This window comes from Somniosus microcephalus, chromosome 9, assembly GCF_052327205.1.
Source record: "Somniosus microcephalus isolate GS21.2 chromosome 9, FLI_Smic_1.0, whole genome shotgun sequence".
In the NCBI taxonomy this organism is placed as follows: Eukaryota; Metazoa; Chordata; class Chondrichthyes; order Squaliformes; family Somniosidae; genus Somniosus; species Somniosus microcephalus.
In genome coordinates, this window is record NC_140995.1 from 26,941,314 (window position 1) to 26,956,485 (window position 15,172).

Below are 15,172 nucleotides of genomic sequence, written 5' to 3' on the forward strand. Positions count from 1 at the left end.
TTACCAATATCTACTGTGTACATCAGAGGTCCTTGTCTGGCCCGAATTGTTCCGGACTGCCATTTTTCATTTCCATAGCCCCTTGCCAACACTGGTTGTCCTACATCGAAACTTCGAGTGGTCTTGTTATTAATATGCCGGAACTGTTTGTTTTCCACTTCCCTCCGCACATTTGGTTTTAACAAGTCCAACCTGGACCGCAACCTCCTGTTATAAAACATCATGGCAGGACTTTGGTTAGTCACTGCATGAGCGGCGTTTCGATATGCCATTAGGAAATTGTCCACCTTGTGCTGTAGCGGAATCTGATCATCGTTCATGGCCTTTATTGCCTTTTTGAATGTTTGGACAAATCTCTCGGCCAACCTGTTTGTCGCCGGATGATATGCGGCAGAGGTATAATGTTTCACCCCATTCTTCTTTAAGAATTTTTGGAATTCTTCCGACACGAACTGTGGTCCGTTGTCCGAACATATCTGTTCTGGCAATCCGTTCCTTGCGAATATTGTTCTTAACACCGCAATTGTCTTTTCTGAAGTAGTGGTATTCATCTTGATCACTTCTGGCCATTTGGAATGTGCGTCCACCGCAATTAGGAACATGGAGTCCATGAATGGACCAGCAAAGTCAATATGTACGTGTTGCCATGGGGCTGAAGGCCATTCCCATGGGTGTAGCGGTGCGATCGGGGGTGCATTTTGCACTTTTTGGCACCCAGCGCAGCTTTTCGTCAACTCCTCTATCTGTTGGTCAATACCCGGCCACCATACGTAAGCCCTAGCAAGACTTTTCATCTTAACTCCCCCCAGATGACCTTCATGCAGTTCCTTTAGAACTCTTTCCCTTAACTTGGGAGGAATAATCACTCTTGTCCCGTACATCAAAGTACCATGGCAGACGGACAGCTGGTCTCGCCTTGCCGAGAATGCCGGTAACAGAGGATCACCATGTGTTGGCCATCCCTTCACTGTCACCTCGTAAACTCGGGACAGTGTCGGGTCATTCCTGGTTTCTCTTTCAATACTTGCATTGGTGACTGGTAAACACTCGATGATGGTCGAATGAAATAACTCAACAGGGTCAACTTTCGTCGTCTCTTCTTCTTCAGGTAGTGGCAGGCGCGACAGCCCATCAGCATTGCCATGCTGCTTTGTACCTTTGAATTCTATTTGATATTGATGTGCCCCTAGGAAAAGGGACCATCTCTGGAGTCTCTGTGCTGTCATCACCGAAACACCCTTCTTAGGGTTAAAAATGGATACCAACGGCTGATGGTCTGTCAGAAGTGTGAATTTTTGGCCCTGCAGGTAATGATTAAACTTCTTCACTCCCCATACAAGGCTGAGAGCCTCCCTATCGATCTGCGCATAGTTGCGCTCAGCGGAGGTCAATGATCTGGATGCAAACGCGACTGGCCTTTCCGTGCCATTTGGCAACTTGTGTGAGAGTACTGCCCCAATACCATATGGAGAAGCATCAGAAGCCAACCGAATAGGCAGTGTCAGGTTGAAGTGAGCCAACACTTCCTCTGAGGTGATCAATTCTTTGCTTTTGCGAAATGGACTAGGGACAGGGTCACTGGGAAGGCTTGGAAGTTAAGCAGAGCCAGGCCTGGTTAGTACCTGGAGGGGTGACCATCAGGGAAGACCAGGTGCAGAAGGTCACGGAAAGAGCCCCGAGGAGGGGCGGTTGGTGAGAAGGTCACGGAAGGAGGAGCGGCTGGTGAGCAGGCCCGGGCATTGGGCTGAAGATTGTCGGACAGGAGGAATGGTGGAAATGGAATGGCGGCGCGCACCGACGCAGCGGCTTTGCTTCTCCCAGTCATGGGAGCTTGCAAGATCACATTTCGTTGTTCATGTACTTGTGCAATGACAATAAAGTTGAATTATTATTATTATTATTATTATTACAGTTTTCGCTCCATTCCCATGGTACCCCCTTCTGTAAAAGAGCGTTCAGCGGGTGCAGTACCGTGGATAGATTCGGTAGAAACTTATGGTAATAGTTAATCAATCCTAGAAACGACCTCAACTGAGAGACATTATCCGGAGCGGGAGCCTTTACAACTGCCTCTATCTTGTCAGGAGACTTATGAAGCCCCTCCCGGTCAATGACATGACCACAGTACGAGATCCGCTTCTGAAAGAACTCACATTTCTGCCGATTAACTTGAAGTCCATACTCTTTCAGTCTGTTGAGCACCAGTTCCAAGTTTGCGAGGTGTTCTTCATCACCATCTCCTGTAATCAGAATATCGTCCAGGTAACATTGTGTGCCTGGAATTCCCTGTAATACCTGCTCCATGGCCCTCTGCCAAATTGCTGGAGCCGATGCCACTCCAAAAACCAGCCTATTATACCGGTACAAACCTCTATGCGTGTTGATCATGAGGTACTGGCGTGACTCTTCTTCAACCTCCATCTGCAAGTACGCCTGCGCCAGGTCTATCGTGGTGAAGTGTTTCCCGCCAGACAACGAAGCAAAAATATCCTCAATCCGCGGAAGCGGATACTGCACCGTGTGAAGCACCGGATTAACGGTGATCTTGAAGTCTCCACAGATGCGAACCTTCCCTGGTTCTCCTGGCTTGTTGCTCGAAGGACGTTTCATAACAGGAACAATGGGCGTAGCCCACTCACTCCAATCTACCTTAGACAGTACACCTGAACGTTCTAGCGCTTCCAGTTCCGCTTCTACAGCAGGTCGTATTGCATAGGGTACCGGTCTGGCTTTGAAAAATTTTGGGTGTGCATGTTCATCAATCTTGATGTTTGCCGTAATTCCTCTCAGTGTTCCCAGTCCCTGCTGGAACACCTCTTTAGCATCATCCAATATTCTGGACAATCGTTTAGGTTTGACATCTGTTTCCCCGGAATCTACCGTTCGTGCCTTTAAGGAGTGCCAGTCCATATTCATTTTCCTAATCCACTCCCGTCCCAGTAGTGGTGGACCTCCTTCAAGTAGCACATATAAGTCCATTACTTGGCTTTCTTTGCCCTTGTGGACCACTTTTACCTCTATCTTCCCGATGGGGTACACTCTTTGCCCCGTGTATGTTTTCAATATAATCTCCGTATCCCGTAGGGGAATATGTTGGAATAACCTTTTGTAATCTTTCTTATTCATGACCGTCAATGCCGATCCAGTGTCCAATTCCATCTTTACTTGGACTCCTGCTATCTGAAGAGTGACCCAAATTGTCTGGAGATCTGCATCCTTACCAACGTTGTGTACTCTTAAGCTACCCAGTTCATTACTGCTGGCGTCTGAATCTGACTTCTGTTCGTTCGAACTGTTCTTTGTCACCTTCTGTACCTTTATGTATTTTCCTTGCGGTGACTTTTTGTTGCTGGTCTTCTTTCCTGACCGGCATACTTTAGCTATGTGGCCAAGCCTGCCACACATTCTGCATTCTTGGTTTTTTAACCAACACTGGTTCTGATCGTGCGTTGTCTTTCCACAACGATAACATTTTACAGTACTCAAAACCAATTGATTTGTACTGAGTTCCGGTGACCGTAGCTGCATTACTGCCGTGCCTCTCGCTGCAGCTTCGTGTGATGCTGCCATAGTGACCGCTTTCTCAAGCGTCAGCTCATTCTCCTCGAGCAGTCGCTTTTGTGTATCTTCTTTTAATAATCCACACACAAATTTATCTCTTAGCGCATCTGTTAGTCCCGTTCCAAACTGACAGTACTTTGCTAGCTTACGCAATTCTATTAAATATTCAGCATTGCTTTCATCTTTCAGCTGCTTTCTGCTGTAAACTTTAAATCGTTCCGCTAGCATCAGCGGCGTGGGGTTTAGATGATTTCTCAGGACAGTAACAATCTCCTCGAACGTCTTCTCCACCGGTTCATCTGGTGATAAAAGGTGTTTCAATTGCCCGTATTTCTTCGCACCCATTAAGTTTAATAAAGTTAGTGCTTTCTCATCATCTGGGATTTTATTTGCTTTACAATAATTTTGTATGCGTTCTACATACGTGGCCCAATCTTCGATGTCGCTATCAAAGGTATTAATGTTCCCATGTTTAGGCATCGTTGCAATTTTTTTAGTGATTTCCCTTTTTCCACGATGGCGGCTTCCCGCTCTTGTCTTCGTCCTCCGCCTACAAAATGGCGGTTTCCCGCGCTTGGCGGTCTTTCCCGCGCTCGCCTTCTTCACCCGCTGGCTGCAATGGCGTTTGGCGTGCCGCTGCTGCTCCCCTTTCCCAGCGGTTAGTAACTCCCCCGACGCTGTCTCCGCTTCACCGCGGCTCCCTCGGGCATTCGCGCTTCCCCGATGTCGCGCCTCGCAGCCCTTCTTGCAGCCCGGTTATTAGCACCGGCTGCGTTTGCCTTCACCGCGGCTCTCGCGCCTTCAGTCGCCCCCAGACGCTGCGCCTTTTTGGCCCGAATGCGGCCAGGCCCTTATCACCAGCCGTGATCGATGTCCCCGCGCTGCGCCTTTTGGCCCGAATGCGGCCCGGCCCTTATCTCCGGTCGCGATCGATCTCACCGCCCTTATTCCTCCGTCTTCCCTCCCCGTCTGTACAGCCAACGCAGCCGACTTTCTGCTCGCGTCGCTGACCGGCTTACCCACCACCGAGGTAGAAGGAAGATAGCTGACTGCCGCTGATGGAGGCTTCGAGTTCAGGATATCTTCTGCACTCCGGGTTCTCGATGCCTGTCGCACGACGTGTCTTCCAGCAGGGTGATGAGGGTGGATGCCTCTCTTCGACGCCCGTTCTGTGGACGAAGCCGCCGTGGATATAAACTGCCGCAGGGTAAGAATCGGACTCGTCGCCACTGTTAAGTCTGTGTGTTCTAGTTGTATTTAAGATTAATTACTGACACAGACTACAAGAATAACGTTTCAACAGGCCTTTACTAGTTGGAGGTCAGGGCTAATACTAACAGCAATATCACTACACAGTACTTATATACCGGTGGTCACCACCGGTATTACATATACAGCAGCCAGAGAAAGTAGTACATCTCTTAAGGTGGAACAGGCTTAAGTTCTCTTAAGGTGGAACAGGTTACATACACCACACTTTCCTTCCACTTCTTTCTTTCTTTCCTTCCCTCCTTCTTTCTTTTCTTCTTCTGAGCAATTACTCTGGAATCTTTCTCGAGGCAGTTGGATACTATCTATGCAAGGATGTATTAGATGGGCTGAATAACTTTCCTCATTTTCACTTATCTTTGTTTTAATTTAAGAAAAGCAAAAATGAATCATTAACGAGCCAGTCTCACAGCTAACAAAGTAGCCTCCCGGTGAGAAGAAAGGTGTTCCAATGCAGAAGCTTCAAAGCTGAGCTTCTGGCATGGACTGTTTCTTCTGTAATTTGATAGTTACATCAGCAGACTAGAAGGTTATAGATCATTTCGAGCTGCGACCATTACTTAAGGGAGATGCTCCACACATCATCAAATCTGAAAATGCTCACGCAGTTAGTCACCATTGGACAACCTGCTTGAGGTAATAACTGTACTTATGTGGCTGAGTCCATATTACAATCACAGATCTGTTGCATGCAGTTATTTTGTACTGAAAATTGTCCTAATTTTAATTTATGTTTTCATTATTCATCCAATCTAATCAAGGAGTGTTAAAAACATTTTGATAATCAGGATATGGATGTATGGGTTCTATTTATTACAATATTGATGCACTTTTTTGGAGAGACAGACTTGAGTCTGTCTCGCAGGAAGGTGCAGTTTTTGGGTGCTGTTTGGTCTAATTATCAAAACGGGGAAAATTCGGTGGCACCTCCTTTGGGTAACTTCAGTAGTAGCACCCCAAGCAGGAGGCGGGGTACTACCGGAAGCGCTCCACCTCCTTCTTGGGGCGCTACCAGTGAATTTCACGTCGCTATGTGCAACAGCCCACACGTGTCGGTACGTAGCGCCGCACCATTGCAGGCCTCCCTCCCCTGATTAACAGGGAGGGGCCTAGCACTGCGCGCACCGGGGCCCTGCTGGACCACCAGGGAGTGAGGTGCTGGGAAAACAGCCCGGCACTCAAGAGGAATGCCGGGCTGAGCGATCGTAGCCGGCACACCGAAGAAAAAAGGGGCAGGGGGCAGGTGCTGGCAGTTGGCCCAAAAAAAATGGCTGCCCGACACCTGCCCTTTAAGTAGTGCCACCATGGCTGCCAAAACGTCCTCTGACCCTGTCGGACATATCGTCCAGCGATAGGTCAGGGGGCGCAACCCACGGTTACGGTCGGGGTGCGAGCGGGGTGCTAACGAGAGGTGCAAATCAACCCAATTTTTCCCCCCCAAGTCTACAGTTTGTAAATGCTTCTTAATACACTGACTGTTGCTTTGTCTTTGTACACTGGGAGCTATAGGAAGAGTGATAGTGGTTTAGCGCTTTCACAGGCTATCTAATTATATATGAACAAAGCAGTCACCACATTAGAAGAAGTTGAAAGGCTATTGGCACCAATTAGAATGAAATAATGAATGGTCTTTCAGAAAAGCCCTACTAATGTTTAAAGAGTGAAATATATATCTTGACGTTTCCAGTTTTAGCTAAAGACAATAAATGCGATAGTTACTGCAACATTTTATTTTATGAACATAATGAGTCCTTTTTACGAATTTGTTGTTCTTTTTGTAAATGACACGTGTGAGACTGAACCAGTGAACTGAATGCTATCTCATTGCCCGTATATCACTTTGATAAGGTTGACCGCCCGGGGATATACTTGCCCTTTTGCTGTCCTACTAATTGCTGTGATTCTGGGATTAAAACCAGTAGCCACCTTTATACCTTCATTTAAGGTTCATTGTGATGTCAGTATAAACTATTAGGTGGCAATTTTGTTTCTGCCTTGTAATGAAAATGGAAATTAACTGTCTACGGAATAATGTTAAAATTAGGGATGTTCTTGTGGCAATTCATCCACGTTTAGTTGAAAATTTATGATTATGCATGACAAATTAATCTGAAGAGAAACATCAAATTAGTAATTGCAACAGCCAGCATGGTATTTATTTGCAGACATGATTCCATAAGCCTGTTCTTCTGCTGTTTGACTGAACATGAATGTCATAACCCCAATCGACTGAAACTGCCAAAGTGTCCTGTAGAGTAATACGGATAGAGTTAGTACACATTTGGGACAGGAAATCATTGTGTACTTCCAGGAGGAACATGATCATCTGAAAGACGATAGAAGAAATGCTTCAAACCTATGACTTAAATGGATTATTCCAAAATGGTGCTGACTGCCGATTTTTTTTCTGCTTCCCAAGTTCCTCACCCTGAAAGTGCTGGTACATTTTGCAGCATTGTTCTGTACACATTGACTGCCCTCCACAACCTAGTTGGAACTGGTTCATGTTTGAGCCGAGATGGCGCGAACAAGCCATTAGAGAAATAAAGAAAGACTTGCATCTATATAGCGCCTTTCACGACATTAGGACGCCCCAAAACACTTCACAGCCAATGAAGTACTTTTGAAGTGTGGTCACTGTTGTAATGTAGGAAACGTTGCAGCCAATTTGCGCACAGCAAGCTCCCACAAACAACAATGAGATAAAAGACCTATCAATTTGTTTTTTAGTGATGTTAGTTGAGGTATAAATATTGGCCAGGACACTGGGACAAATCCTTGGCTCTTCTTCAAAGTAGTGCGATGTGATCTTTTACGTTCACCTAAGAGGGCAGATGGGGCCTCAATTTAACGTCTCATCCAAAAGGCATCACCAATTCCAGCCTAGATTGTGTGATCAAGTCTCTGGAGTGGGACTTGAACCCATAACCTTCTGCCTCAGAAGCGAGAGTGCTACTGGCACTAGACATTAGAGCATAGGATGTGATAGGGGAATCATAAATAAGCTCAACCCTGCCCTCTCAAACACACACACATCCACTTTTCAGTAGGGGTCACTGGGTCGCAAATTGAACTCAGAATCCTGGTTTTCTTTACACATTCTCGAATGTAGGGATACTAAATCCCACTGTAGTGTTCTTACCACTGCCCCTTCTGAGGTCAGATCATTCAGTGCAAGTTTGTGATTGAACTTACGACCTTCCTGGTCTACGTGACGTAGTTCCACATCCAACTCGGCAATTGGTTGGGGTTGGTGGGGGGGGTAACCCAACCATCAATTGTACAGTAATAAAATGTAGCAATTATTTGGTAGTCTGATTATGTCACTAAAATGTTAAATCCAATGTCGATGGAAGTTCATCAAAGACCTTCTTGATTATTTGCCAAATAACAAACTTGCCTGTTTTCATCCACTCCCGATCTGTGTTGCCTTCCTGCCCTCCTGAAAAAGCAACAAATGGATGGTTTCCAAATACCTGGCCAGCTTATGAATGTGACATTTAGGATGTGCATAAATGGATGTGCAGGAACCTGAGCCTTCCTGCACTGAGCGTTTGGGCTGAATTTTTTTCAAAGAAACAGATACTCGCTGCACGTGTAGTGAGATCGGCGGTGTCTTTTCAGGTTCGAATAGGTATGGAAAACTCACTTGTGCTCTACGCAGTCTGAAAGGGCTCGAGAAACATAGGTGGCTCACCTCTCTCTCCCGAGGCAAGGAAATAATTAACACCTCTCTCAAAGGGTCTAGTTACTTAGCTACAGCACAGAGTGTAATCGCAGATCGCAACGTTAACTGAGTGGATTGTGAACAGAGAGGGAAGTTGGTGCAGATGAGGAAGGAGGTATTCCTTTTTGCCTTTAACACTTGTGGTGGTTTGTGTAAGCCTGAGGCAGTAAGTATTAAAAATATTGTCAGTGTTATAGTGCTTAGTGCAAGTTAAAAAAAAACTTAAAACTGACTAAAGGTAATTACCTGTAAATGAATAGTGGTGGGAACTAGAAACTAGGAACCTATACCTAATACTTTTTTTCTCTCTCGCATGGCAGTTGTTGATGATTTTGTCATTCCCATTTACACCTCATCTAGAGTCATCTTTTGTTTCTTAACTTGTCCCATTACCATCTCCTTTTGCCTTGCACCATCATCCCTCTTGTCTGTTAATCTTTCCTGCCTTCCATCCTATCACAGACCTTCCCTTTTGTTCTTTCCTCCCCTCCTCCCTTTCCCAGCCCCTACACTTGCTTAAAAATCTGTAACATCTCTAACTTTTTCCAGTTCTGAGGAAGAGTCATCGACCTGAAACGTTAACTTTGTTTTTCTCTCTCCACGGATGCTGCCTGACCTGCTGAGTGTTTCCAGCATTTTCTGTTGTTATATTTTATAACTAAAACTTTATTAAATTAATAACTTAAACTAGTTAAATTAATTAATTAAAAAAATTAAAAGTAAACTAAGTGAATTAATTACATGAAACTTTAGTATATATAAATATATAAAACAAGGTATAGAAATGGCAGTGCAGGAGGTGTGCTATATCTACAGCATGTGGGAGATTGTGGAGACAAGTGTGATCCTAGGCAACCACATCACAGAATCACAGAATCACAGAAACCTCACAGTGCAGATAGAGGCCATTTCGGCCCATCGAGCCTGCACCGACACATATCCCACCCCCGATCCCCGTAACCCCTACACCAACACATATCCCACCCTATCCCCGTAACCCCACGTATTTAATCCCCCTAACACTAAGGGTCAATTTTATCATAGCCAATCAACCTAACCTGCACATCTTTGGACTGTGGGAGGAAACCGGAGCACCCGGAGGAAACCCACGCAAACACGGGGAGAATGTGCAAACTCCACACAGACAGTCATCCGAGGCCGGATTCGAACCCGGGTCCCTGGAGCTGTGAGGCAACAGTGCTAACCACTATGCCACCGTGCTCTGCAGTAAGTGTTTGCAATTCAAGGAACTTCAGCTCAGAGTTGTTGAGCTGGAGTCCGAGGTGCAGACATTGCGATGCATTAGGGAGGGAGAGAGTCACCTGGACATTTTGACCCAGGAGGCAGTCACACACCTTAGCTTAGGCAGTGGTTTAGATTTGGTTAGTGGTCAGGGACAGGAGGATGTGACTGCGACTCAGGCAGGTAAGGGGGCCTCAGATGCATGGTGGAGGAGACTCAACCTTTGCCCTTGTCTAACAGGTACAAGGTACTTGCTACCAGTGTGGAAGAGAACAAAGACTATAGGGAAGATGGGCAAATTGACCATGGCAACATTGTATAAGTGGGGGGAGTGAATGGAATGTGGCAGTTGTAGGAGATAGTACAGTCAGGAGGATAGATGCTATTCTCTGCAGCCGCAACCAGGAGTCCTGAAGGCTGTGTTGCCTACCCGGTGCCAGGGTTAAGGACATCTCCTTGCAGCTGGATGAGAACTTGAAGAAGGAAGGGGAGGGTCCCGTTGTTGTGGTCCATGTAAGAACCAATGGCATAGGTAGAATGAGGTCCTGCTGAGGGAGTTTGAGGAGCTAGGGTACAAATTAAAAAGCAGAACCTCAAAGGTAATAAACTCTGGATTACTACCTGAGTCACGTGCAAATTGGCATAGGGAATATCAGATTCGAGGTTTAAATGCAGGGCTCAAAGAGTGGTGTGGGAGGCAGGGGTTTCAATTCATGGGGAACTGGCACCAGTACTGGGGAAAGAGGGAACCGTTCCATTGGGACAGACCCCACTTAAACCGGGCTGAGACCAGTGTCCTGGCGAATCGAATAACTAGGGTGGTAGCTAGGCCTTTAAATTAATAAGGAAATGGAGGGTCCAGGTAAGGTTAAATCTATCAGTTTGAATAGAAAAGTTAAGTCTATAGAGCAGAGTAGCGATTTGGGTAAAATCAAGCAGATTGTGTCAGGAAGGGACAAAGGGCTAGAAATTCAGTGGGCTTTGCGCCCAGTTACCGCCCAAATAGGGTTTCTGCGCCAGTGTAAGAGGGTGCGCTGATATTCAGCACTGCGGTAATGGCGGCGGTAGCCGGTAGCGCTGCGCCGACACCGATGACGTCATCGGTGTGCGCAGTGCCCCGGTTCCGCCCCGCTTCCGGCCCAAACCCCATATTTAGTTGCGGCCGCCTCTTCTGCAGCGGCCGCAAACAGCGATTGAAAAACGGGGCCGTACTGCTGCGCTACTGGGGCGCTTTAAGGTGGAGGTGCGGCCGGCCGCTTTTTCGGCGGCCGCCTGCCCGCACCTCCTTCCCCGGCCTCCTCCACCCCCCCCCCGCGGCATTGCCGGCTGCTTTCCGCGAGCCCGGCACTTCTCCGTGGTGCCGGGCTCATTTGCCGGCACGATCCAGCGGCGATCTCCCCGTTGCAGGCACCTCCACCTTAAGAGAAGGAGGAGGCCTGCAGTACCGCAGCCTGCCGCACCGCATCGGGTGGCGCAGCGGCACTTAGAGCGCTGATATTCAGTTTCAGTGCCCCAAGCGGTGGCGGGCACACCCTGGAATAGCGCCCGGTTCCGACTTGGGGCGCGAAAAGTGAATATTTGACGGTCGCACATGGCTCCGCGCCCAGCGCTAACTTTTGGCCGTTAGCCAGCTGGCGGGGCCATAGTTAATTTCTAGGCCAAAGAGTTTAATAATGGCAATAAGACATTAGTGACTGAGGCCACATCAGGGAAAAATAGTAAAAAGTTAAAATTAAAGGTGCTATATATGACTGAACGAAGGATTCATAACAAGATAGATGAATTAATGGCAGAAATAGAGAAACATGGGTTTGATCTAGTAGTCATTGTTGAGACATGGTTGCAGGGTGACCAAAGTTGGAAACTAAATATTCCAGTGTACTTGACTTTTAGAAAAAGTAGGCAAAGTGGAAAAGGAGGTTGGGTAGCCCTGATAATAAAGGATGAGATAAAGGCAATATTGAGAAAGGATCTTAGCCCAGAAAATCAGGATGTAGAATCAGTATGGGTGGAGCTAAGAAATAACAAAGGCAGAAAACACTGGTGGGAGTGGTTTTAGGTCTCCTAACAGTAAGCATGGTGTTGGACAGAGTATAAATCAAGAAATTAGAGGAGCATGTAACAAGGGTAATGCAATAGTCCTGGGGGGTTTAATCTTCATATAAACTGGGCAAATTGGCAAAAGTAGCTTGGAGGACGAGTTCATGGAATGCACCCGAGACAGTTTCTAGAACAATATGTCGAGGAACCAACTAGGGAGCAGGCTATCTAGTATTGTGTAATGAGACAGGGTTAATTAGTAATCTTATAGTAAAGGATCCTCTAGGAAAGAGCGATCATAACATGATAGAATTTCATATTAAGTTTGAGAGCGATGTGGTTAAGTCTAAAAGTAGGGTCTTAAAAAAAAGGCAATTATGAAGGTATGAGAGGTGAGTTGGCTGAGTTAGACTGAGAAATTAGATTAAAAGATATGATGGTAGATAAGCAATGGCAAAAATTTAAAGAAAGAATTCATAATTCTCAATGAATATACATTCCCTTGAGGAATATAAACTCCACTGGAAAAGTGATACAACTGTGGCTAACTAGAGACGTTCAGGATAACTTTAGATTAAAAGAAGGGCTTGCAATGTTGCCATAAAGGGTAGTAATTCTAAGGATTGGGAGGGTTTTAAAAATCACAAAGAATGACCAAGAAAGTGATAAAGAGGGAGAACATAGAATATGAGATTAAACTAAATATAAAAACAGATTTTAAGAGCTTCTACAAGTATGTAAAAAGGAAGACAGTAGCAAAAGTAAACATTGGTCCCTTAGAGGCTGGTGAAATTATAATGGAGAATAGGAAATGGCAGAGATGTTAAACAAATATTTTGTGTCTGTCTTCATAGTAGAAGACACAAAGCACATATCGTAATGTGTGGGGAATGAGGGGTCTAATGAGAGTAAGGAACTTAAAGTAATTAATATTAGTAAAGAAAATGTACTGGAAAAATTACTGGGACTAAAAGCCAACAAATCTCTTGACCTGAGGGCCTATATCCCAGGGCTCTAAAAGAGTTGGCTGCAGTGATAGTGGATGCATTGGTTTTGATCTCCCAGAATTCCCTAGATTCTAGACTGATCCCCGTGGATTGGAAGGTAGCAAATATAACCCCGCTGTTCAAGAAAGGAGGGAGAGAGAAAACAGGGAATGACAGGCCAGGACATGGTAACAGGGCACTTGGGAAATCACAATATGATTAGGCAGAGTCAACACGGATTATGAAAGGGAAATTGTGTTTGACAAATCTATTAGAGGTTTTTGTGGATGTAACTAGCAGAGTAGACAATGGGGAACCAATGGATGTTGTATATTTGGATTTTCAGAAGGCTTTCAATATTGTGCCACACAATAGGTTGTAACACAAAATTAGGGCTCACGGGATTGGGGGTAATATATTAGAATGGATTAAGGATTGATTAGCAGACAGAAAACAGGAATAAATGGGTCATTTTTGGGACGGCAGGCTATAAATAGTGAAGTGCCACAAGGATCAGTGCTTGTGCTTCAGCTATTTACAATCTATATCAATGGCTTAGACGAGGGGACCGAGTGTAATATACCCATGTTTGCTGACGATACAAAGCTAGGTGGGAAAGTAAGCTGTGAGGAGGATGTAAGGAGGCTGCAAAGGGATATAGACAGGTTAAGTGATTGGGAAAGAAGGTGGCAGATGGAGTATAATGTGGGGAAGTGTGAATTTATCCACTTTGGTCGGAAGAATGGAACAGCAGAATATTTTTTAAAAGGTGAGGGATTAGTAAATGTTGAGATTTAGAGGGATTTGGGTGTCCTTGTACATGAATCACGGAAAGTAAACACACACAGGCACAGCACGCAATTAAGAAGGCAAATGGTATGTTAGCCTTTATTACAAAGGGATTGCAGTATAAGAGTAAGGAAGTCTTGCTCCAATTATATAGAGCTTTGGTGAGACCACACCTGGAGTACCGTGTACAGTTTTGGTCTCCTTACCTAAGGAAGGATATACTTGCCTTAGAAGTGGTGCAATGGAGGTTCACTAGATTGATTGGGATGAGAGGGCTGTCCTATGAGGAGAGATTGAGTAGATTGGGCCTATATTCTCTGAGGCTTAGAAGAATGAGAGGTGACCTAACTGAAACGTATAAAATTCTGAAAAGGCTGGGTAGATGCTGAGAGGCTGTTTCCCCTGGCTGGAGAGTCTAGAACAATGGGTCATAGTCTCAAGATAAGGGGTTGGCCTTTTAGGACTGAGATGAGGATACATTTCTTCACTCAGAGAGTTGTGAATCTTCGGGATTCTCCACTTCAGAGGGCTGTAGATGCTCAGCACTGAGTATATTCAAGACTGAAATCGATAGATTTTTGGGCATTAAGTGAATCAAGGGGTATGGGGATAGGGCAGGAAAGTGGAGTTGATGTAAAAGTTCAGCCATGATTTTATTGAGCGGTGGTGCAGGCTCGATGGGCTGTATGGCCTACTCCTGCTCCTATTTCTTCTGTTCTTAGGTTCTTGAACATGTGGTAGCCTCTTTCCTGATCATTGGGTATCCTCTTCTGTTTTGCTTTATACTTGCGCCAATAAGTGAACTACAATATCGAAAAGTAGACCAAATGGATGTCTGTTGGGAGTATCAGTGTCTCGAAGTCCAGCGGACCCAGCTCAGCAGCTTGGTTTGGGGCGCACTCTGCTTACCTCCTATACAGTAAGCTGTGCACCAAGGGGCCCGCTATCATTACAGCATCACATCATTATTCCTTTTAAAGCTATACCCATTAATTTAACAACAACAACAACGTGTATTTATATAGCGAGTTTAATGTGGTAAAAAGTCCCAAGGCGCTTCACAGGAGTATTATAAGAAAACAAATTTGACACCGAGTCACATAAAGAGAAATTAGGGCAGATTTGGTCAAAGAGGTGGGTTTTAAGGAGTGTCTTAAAGGAGAGGTGGAGAGGTTTAGGAAGGGAATTCCAGAGCTTAGGGCCTAGGCAAAAGAAGACACGATCACCAATGTTTGAGCGATTATAATCAGGGATGCTCAAGAGGACAGAATTAGAGGAGCGCAGATATCTCAGGGTGGGGGGGGATTTGTTGTGGGGCTGAAGGAGTTTACAGAGATAGGGAGGGGCGAGGCCATGGAGGGATTTGAAAACAAGGATGAGAATTTTAAAATCGAGGCGTTGCTTAACTGGGAGCCAATGTAGGTCAGCGAGCACAGGGGTGATGGGTTAACGGGACACGGGCACGAGCAATCGAGTTTTGGATGACCTCAAGTTTACAAAGGGTAGAACATGGGAGAACAGCCAGGAATGCATTAGAATAGTCAAGTCTAGAGGTAAC